This window comes from Myodes glareolus, chromosome 19, assembly GCF_982192425.1.
Source record: "Myodes glareolus chromosome 19, mMyoGla1.1, whole genome shotgun sequence".
NCBI classification, from domain to species: Eukaryota; Metazoa; Chordata; class Mammalia; order Rodentia; family Cricetidae; genus Myodes; species Myodes glareolus.
The window spans coordinates 43,635,377-43,643,968 of NC_142044.1; the positions used below are offsets into that span (position 1 = coordinate 43,635,377).

Here is an 8,592-nt window from a genome sequence, read left to right on the forward strand (position 1 = left end):
GGGTTACAGGCGTACTCCATCATGTGCAAGGATGGAACTCGGGACCCATGCTTTAGCTGCCATAACTAAACTGTCTGGGTCTCCCCTAGCCTGAGCGTTAGAACATATATTAGTATAACTTGTTATTTATGCATATAGGTGTTGATCTGTGTGCGTGCGTGCGCACGTGAGCGCACCCTGCTAGTGTCTGTCGTCCTCCAAGGTCAGAAGAGAGAATAGGAACCACTACAGCTGGAGTTACTGACGTGTGTGAGTTGCCACGTGCGTGCTGGTAATTGAACCCCGAAAAACAGACACTAAGCACTGAACCATTTCTCCAGTCCTTAGCTTTTTTTTAAAATTACATTTATTTATTTAGCATGTGTGTGTTTGTTTGATGTGTCTGCGGGTGTGCATGTGGAGGTCTGCATGACTTCATGGAGCTGGTTCTCTCCTTCCATCTTTGTGTCGTGGGCTCAGAGATTTGAACTCAGGTAGATGGGTTAGTGTGTCAAGCTCCTTTACATGCTAAACCCTCTCACCAGGCCTAGCTTTGAGAATTTTGATGGAGCAGAACGTTTATAGCATTTGTAGGTATTAAGAGGATTCCAGTTTCTGCTTGGTTTTAAAGAGGGGCTGGACATTTCTTCTCAGCATCACAGTAGGAACCTCTGCTTCTTACCATGGAGGGTGCTGGGACAATTTTGTGCGGCATATGGTCGTGTCCATGCTAGGTGCTAGGAAGGGTTTAACGTTGGCATCCATGGCTGGAGATGGCTGAGCAGTTAAGAGCATTGATTCATTTTCCAAAGGTCGTGAGTTCAATCCCCAGCAACTACATCGTGGCTCCCAACCACTTTAGTGGCCTCTCCTGGAGTACACGCATACGTGCAGACAGAACACTGTATTTAATAAGAATAATAATAACAATAATAATAGTACGAATAACCTAATGTATATTAAATAGAAGTAAAATTAAACTTTTATGTGCAAGGTAGTGGTGGTTCACACCTTTAATCCCAGCACTTGGAAGGCAGAGACAGGCGAGTCTATGTGAGTTTGAGGCCAGCCTGTCTCTGAAAACAAACAAAAATATGCAATAAAAAAAAGTAAAGTATACACAGGACGATGAGAGAAGCACCTCCAGGAGTTTTATACTTTGCTAATGCCGCGCCCCTTCTCGTGCACGGCAGAGGTAACTACAATTCCCATAAGTGCCCGGGATACCCAACCTCTCCATCTTGGAGGCGGGGCGCGGGGGGGAGGGGACAAGAAACGAGTTTAGTCTATTTTCTACGGTGTGATTGGTCCGAGCTCAGACGCGGTAGCCAATGAGCACACTCTCAGTGAGAGGCTAGGACTATAAGCCTTCCTTCAAGGAGCTACAGTGAGGAAATTGAATTTGGCATCATGGTGAAATTGCCCGGCACCGAGGTTAGTGGGAAAGGGCTCAGCCCCGCCGGGAAAGGGAACCCCAAAGGCCTCACTGGGCGGACGTGTGGTTTTAGCGACCCCTTGGGGGTGGAGAGTTGCAGGGTTGGTAAACTGAGGCAAGGAACTTAGTTCCGACCGGAGACCACTCGGGTTCGTTTTTGCTCCTGTTAAGCTGTGGGCTCGGTCCGTGGAAAAAGGTAGGAAGGAAACGCCTCCCCATCCAGGGGCACGGAAACGGGGCTCGAAACTTCGACACCTCTTCTTTTGTCTTCCTGGTTTCATGGTCCCGTGCTTTAAGGATTGTGCGGCCGGTCGCTCCACGCAGAAAGTAAAGGGAAATAGAAGTTGGCTTTTACTCCACGCTGGGGCGTTCACGTGCCTGTCTGCCAGGATAGGCACAACCATCTTCATTAGGGAGGGCTTAAAAGAGCCTGTTGGATTCCCCCCGGAAGTGGACACAGCTGCAAAGGGCAAGAGGTTGCCACCAAGTGTGTCTCTCTAAAACCTTGTCATGTCTTCCATGGCAGGGCAGTCGGTTTCTAGCTCAAGTAAAATACTTAAAATGGTTTTGAACTATTTCAGTCTTGCAGAGTTGCCCTTCATCTTGTTTTTCCCCTCCAGGCTTATGACTCACGTAGCACTTGTTCTAACACTAAACACCCTGACCATAAGAGGAGCTAGGCGTTGGCTTGGGTGAGGAGAGCAACAACCAGCAAGTGGAAGCATCCATACAGAGGCGGGGAGCCTCTTGCTGCCTGAGCATCCAACGCTGCATACAGCTTCTGATACATGCCTGCCACTGCTCCAGTGCCCGCTGTCATCTGCTTCCCTGCCGGAAGATGAAGAGGGTCGTGCAGCACACCAAAGGCTGTAAACGGAAAACCAATGGTGGATGCCCCATCTGCAAACAGTTTATTGCACTCTGCTGCTCCCATGCCAGGCACTGCCAGGAGAACAACTGTCCGGTGCCATTTTGCCTCCGCATCAGACAACGCTTTAACATCAGCAGCAGCAGCAGCTGCTCCGCAAGAGAATGACCAGCCTGCCACTGTTCTGGTGTGGCAGGACACCAGCTGGGTCTGCTGTCCCCAACTCCTGAGACTCCAACCAGCGCTCCTGACCAACAGTCAGCCACCCCACAGACACCCTAGACCTCACCCACTTCTCAACGTCCGCCCACTCCTCCCAACATCATGCCACCCTGTTGGAGCCCACAAGACTCTACAGTAAATGTAGAGCTGACAGATTCATAAAGGCAGACCCACAGTGTACAGCTTATGGGGTACCCCGTTTTGCAGATCTGCAGGTACATCTGTCTTTTGAAAAAGTCACTGTCATATTTGTGGAAGCCCTGTGAGGCTATAATTCCCTCTTCAAAGTGGGATTCATTCCCAAAACACCTCAGCAGTGTAATTTCTGCACAGGCGAGGGACTGACCTTTGGTTCCCCCACACCAGGAAGCCTTAGAGCAATAACATTCACTCTTTGTTCTAATGGTCAAATTTACATAGAGTCAATCCCTCAAAATTACCTGCTAACATCCCACATAGAAATTTTTTTAGAAGATAGGCACTGAGCAGCAAGCCCCATTCTTACCAGACAGACCGGTCTGGGTGTGGGTGAAGTCCAGGTTCAGGGACCTTTAGTAACTTTATATGATGGTTTGGAACATCAGGTATTTCCCCTTGGGTGCTGGCTCTTTCCTGGGTGGTGTCACCTGTTCTGGAGTGCAGCTTTGTCAGGTTCTACCTGCCCTTTTTGTGATTGTGATTTGCATGTTATCGTTTTCCTATGTCTGTAAAAGTAGAAACCTCATGGAGATTGCCCCTTATTCTTGTTGAGCTTCTCACTGCTTATTCATGCAAAGGAATAAAGAGCATGCAGCAAGAACTTGCTTGAGTTAAATTTTTTTTGCCCTCAGATCTTCGCTTGCCATAGAAATCCTATTCTGAAACTCAGAGGGTACTGAGGCTGGTACTCAAGGCCCCGATACCACCCTACTTACCCTGGGGTCAAATTGTGTCTCAGGCAGCAGGTCAGGTGACCAAACCAACCCCCACCTCAGACTGCTCCTTCCACCCTTCCAGGGCCTCCACCTGCCAGTAGAAATGGCAATGCAGACTCAGAGGGCAGCAGAGACACAGGGCCAGATGGCTCATGTACAAATTTTCCAAAGACCAATCCAGCACCAGATGCCCCGGATGATGCCCATGACCCCTATAGGTATGAACCTGCCTCCTATGGCCAGAGGTCCTGGGGGGCATTTGCAGCCTGGAATGGGTCCCACAGGAATGCAACAGCAGCTACCTTAAGCCCAAGGAGGAATATCTCAGCCATAACAAATACGGTCAGGGATGCCGAGGCCTGCAGTGATGTCAGTGGCCCAGCCTGGTCAGCCCTTGAACATGGCTCTACAGCCAGTGTTGGGAAAAGTAGGTGTGAGCCCTCTCAAACCAGACACTGTCTCAACAAGCCTTACAAAACCGTTTGCGGACTCAGGTCTCCCAGTTCTCCCTTACAGCAGCAACAGGTGCTTAGTTTCCTTCACGCCAACCCCCAACTGTTGGCTGCATTTATCAAGCAGCGGGCTGTCAAGTATGCCAACTCTAATCCACAACCTCTCCCTGGACAGCCTGGCATGCCTCAGAGACAGCCAGGGCTACAGCCACCTACCATGCCTGATCAGCAAGGTGTTCACTCCAACCCAGCCTTGCAGAGTATGGATCCTATGCAGGTAGGTGTCCAGAGAGCTGGCCTGCCCCAGAAGCAGCCCCAGCAGCAGCTCCAGCCACCCATGGGAGGAATGAGTCCTCAAGCTCAACAAATGAACACGAATCACAACACCATGCCTGCCCAGTTCTGAGACATCTTAAGATGTCAGATGATGCGATAGCAGCATTAGGGCCCGGAACTGGCCCTGGAATGGCCAACCACAACCAGTTCCAGCAGTCCAAAGGAATTGGCTGCCCACCCCAGCAGCAGCAGCAGCAGCAGCGGATGCAACACCACATGCAACAGATGCAGCAAGGGAATGTGGGACAGTTTCCCCAGCTCCCCCAGGCTTTGGGGCAGAGGCAGGAGCCAGTCTGCAGGCATATCAGCAGAGACTTCTTCAGCCCAACCCAATGAGTTCACAGTAGCGTATACTCCCAAATCAGGCACAGTCCCCACACCTGAAAGGTCAACAGATCCCTAATTCTCTCTCCAATCTAGTGTGTTCTCCCCAGCCTGTCCCTTCTCTGCGACCACAGTCTCAGCCCTCCCCATTCCAGCCCATCTCGAAGGATGCAGCCTCAGGTGTCTTCATACCATGTTTCTCCACAGACCAGTTCCCCACATCCTGGGCTGGTAGCTGCCCAGGGTGCCAACCCCATGGAATAAGCGCATTTTGCTAGCCCAGACCAGAATTCAATGCTTTCCCCGCTCGCTAGCAAGCCAGCCATGGCAAACCTCCATGGTGCAAGGAAAAACATGATGAGCCAAGCACAACAAAACTAGGAAGAGCAAACATGAAACACTCTCTGAACCCAAGGGTATCAGAAACTCTTCACCAACACACTCAATCCAGGAAAGAAAGCCCTGTTACAAAAAGAGAAATTACATGCGGGACTGGAGAAATGGCTCAGCATTTGGGAGACTGGCTGTTCTCCTAGAGAACTTGAGTTCAATTCCCAGCACCAACATGGCAGCTCACAACTGTTTGTAACTCCAAGATGTGACATCCTCACATAGACATACCTCCACACCAATACACATAAAAATATAAATAAATAAATAAATAAATAAAAGAAATTACATGAAAAACCCAGGACAACATAGCTCCCCCCAAAATGGCCAATCCCATACTAGTGACAAACTGGAAGAGTGACATAAATAAAATTCAAGACACAGTATTCCAAAGAATGATTTTGAATATGTTCAGATGAGTTCAGCATTGCATTTATCAGGGTAGAAATAATTTCCTGAATTAATTCAGAAAACAAAAAAATTAAATCAGGAAGAAAGTCAAGATATGAAAATAGAACTTAATAGAGAGACATATAAAAGACTATCTTAGAATGTAGAGAATTAAACAATACCAGAAATCGAAAGTACACAAGTCTAACCAAAAGCACATTGGATAGCCGCAAAATTAGATGTTGTATGAAAAACTGGGCTACAAGACAAGGGAATGAATTTAATAATTCAAATACAAGATATATGATAATTTAATTAATTCTTTTATTATGAAAGAAATATGTGAATTCTTTGGGAGACCAGGAAAAATATGCAACTATTTTTACAGGAATAGAAGAATGAGAAGAATTCTTCCTGTGAAAATATGCAAAATACATTAAGTAAAAGTCATAGAAGAAAATTTCCACACACATGGGTGTAGTAAGGAGGCCACTTGTTTGTCTCAGCATCCCAGAATGGAAACAATCACATAGAAACTGTATTAATTATATAACTGTTTGGCATATTAGCTCTAGCTTCTCATTGGCTAACTCTTACATATTAATTTAACCCATTTCTATTAATTGGTGTATCTCCACGTATCTGTGGCTTACTGGTTAAAGTTTTGGCATCTTTCTCTGGTGGGGCTACATGGCTTCTCTTGGACTCTGCCTTTTTTCCCCCAGCATTCAGTTTAGTTTTTCCTGCCTAACTGTGTTCTGCCCTGCTATAGGCTCAAACCAACCTTATTAACCAATGGTATTCACAGCACACAGAGGGAAATCCCATATCACCTTCCCTTTTCTGTTTAAATATAAAGGAAGGTTTAAACTTTAACATAGTAAAATTAAATATAACAAAACAGGTATCAAGCAATAATTAGTTACAATATTTATGTCACTTTATCTTTTATCATAACGAAGGGATATTATAACTACAACTATCAATTCTTCAACTCCATCAAAGAGTCCAGAAGGATACAATATTACTTAAGTAAACAGGAAGTGCATTGTAAGCAACTTCCAAAACTGTAGAAGTGACAGAGACATCTCATTGCCTGGATAGTCACCCAAAGTTCTTCTGTAACATTAGGGCATCCATCTTTAGCCCACAGACCCATAGTTTCTAGCAGACTTTTTCACGAAGCAAGAAATATCAAAAGACAGTTTTGCCTATATTGGCACGTTGTCAGTCACATTTTTCTGTGCCCTGCAGAATGTCTAGCAGACTCTTTCATAAAGCAGGAATCTGGAAGGATCGAGTCTCACCTTTAGGCAAATTCAGCAGTCATTTCTCTGTGGGTCCTGCATGCCCAAATGGCTAACAAACTCCATCAGAATCTATCTTGTATTTTCTGTCTCCTTTTCTCTCAACCTACCATCTCCTTAACCCTCATGCCCCATCCTAGACACCCCCTGCTGATTCCTGCAGGAGTGGGCTCTGGCAGATTTAAAGTGTAGTAGGGAATTATGCTGGTCTAGAAAAGTGGTGACAGCAGACTCTTTTCTAAGGTCATGACCTCACGATCTCTGGGAAGCTCTCTGACTAAAAGCAGCTTAGAAAAGATTTTATACTGACCTACTGTTTGATCTTCAAAAGAAAAACAAAAGCAGAGACAGTGAGCTCAAAATGAAGCAAGGCCATAATGCTTCAAGTTCATTGCTAGGTACATAAATCTTCCAAAAAGTTTCCACCTTTTTATAATTGCCTCAAACAGTGTTACCAAGGGGACCAAGTGTTCAAATACGTGAGCCTATGGGGGACCTTTCTCATTCAAACCACCGCACCCTCTACCCCATTGTTCTTCATCCCTCTGATCCCAGCCCACTGACATCTTTACTTCAGAGTTTTTGCCCATTATTTAGTGTCACTTTGTGCTCTACTGTGCCCCTAATATTATTTTTTATTTGCATTGCAAGTTCACAGGTCTCCATACAGCTTTTCACTCACCCTTCATCTTGGGTAAGCCTTTTCCCACCCCTCACCTCTCCATCCTCCATTCCTCTCCCTGTTTTATCCTTTAAGTCACCTAGCCCAGGGCTCCTCAACCTTTAGGCCAGGAACCCTTTGGGGTCAATGGCCTTTACACAAGGACAGCATATCAGATATGTGCATTGAGATTCACAGCAGTAGCAAAATTACAGTAAAGAAGTAGCAACAAAATAATTTTGTGATGGGATCCCTATGAAAGGGGAAACTGTGTTAAGGGACACGGGGTGAGGAATGTTGAGAACACTGGCCTAGTCTATCTCTATTTTCCCTTTACTGTATTTTATTATCTCCTTCCTCTTAATAAATGAGCCACAACAGCCTGTTTCTAACTTTTGGCTTCTATTTACATATGTCTCTATTAAGCTCTATTTTCATATTTATATACTATTTATGTCACTCTTCCTGTTTGCCACTACTATGGGATTGGCCATTTTGACGGGAGAGAAATGTTTTCCTAAGGCATTGATCTAGGGGTTGAACCATCCTTGATGTTGCCACAGTTCAGCTGGCTTGCTAAACTGATGTTCCTGCAATCACTGATGCTGCTCTCATGTCCTCTATTTAACTTGCTCAGCTCAGATAAAGTTAGCATCTTCTGTTTGTATCCTCTGATGAAGCCTCAACATATTAAAATAAATGCAGATTCCTTTTGACGTGCTTGTATACATCCATGGACACATTTATTTTCGTGTTGTTGTTTTTCCTACTCTCATTTAGTATGATTTTAAAAATCCACCTGCTTGAGATACTTTTTTCAATTAGCATCATTAAAATTATCCTCACCCATGGAAGTGTATTTTCCTGAGCCTTGATTGGTTTTCTCCGTGCATCTATCCACTCTGGAAACTACTGTTTGTTCCTATAGTGTTACAGTGTGCATGTGTATCCCAGCACTCAAGTGGTACAGTCAAGAAGTTCCCAGGTCTGAGAACAAGTCCTGGGATACAGTCCTAGTATACTATGTAGAATGAATAATAAAAATCCAGTCAGGCGGTGGTAGTGCATGCCTTTAATCCCAGCACTTGGGAGGTAGAGGCACGTGAATCTCTGTGAGTTTGAGGCCAACCTAGTCTACTAGAGCTAGTTCCAGGACAGGCTCCAAAGCTACAGAGAAACCCTGTCCACTAGAGAGATCTTACTTATACCAAGGGCCCAAGGACCAGACAAACAAAGGGGGATCCTGCAATGCTCTCCAACAACTTCAGATTCCATGCTCCACTGAGTTCTGGTCTCTTCCCTTTTATATTCCTT

The 8,592-nt window shown here is 45.6% G+C and overlaps 1 pseudogene; it reads left to right on the forward strand.

Annotated features, from left to right (window-relative positions):
• Positions 1 to 1,107: 1,107 nt before the first annotated feature.
• LOC148118967 (histone acetyltransferase p300-like) lies at positions 1,108 to 3,303 on the forward strand (annotated as a pseudogene).
• The last annotated feature ends 5,289 nt before the right edge of the window (positions 3,304 to 8,592 follow it).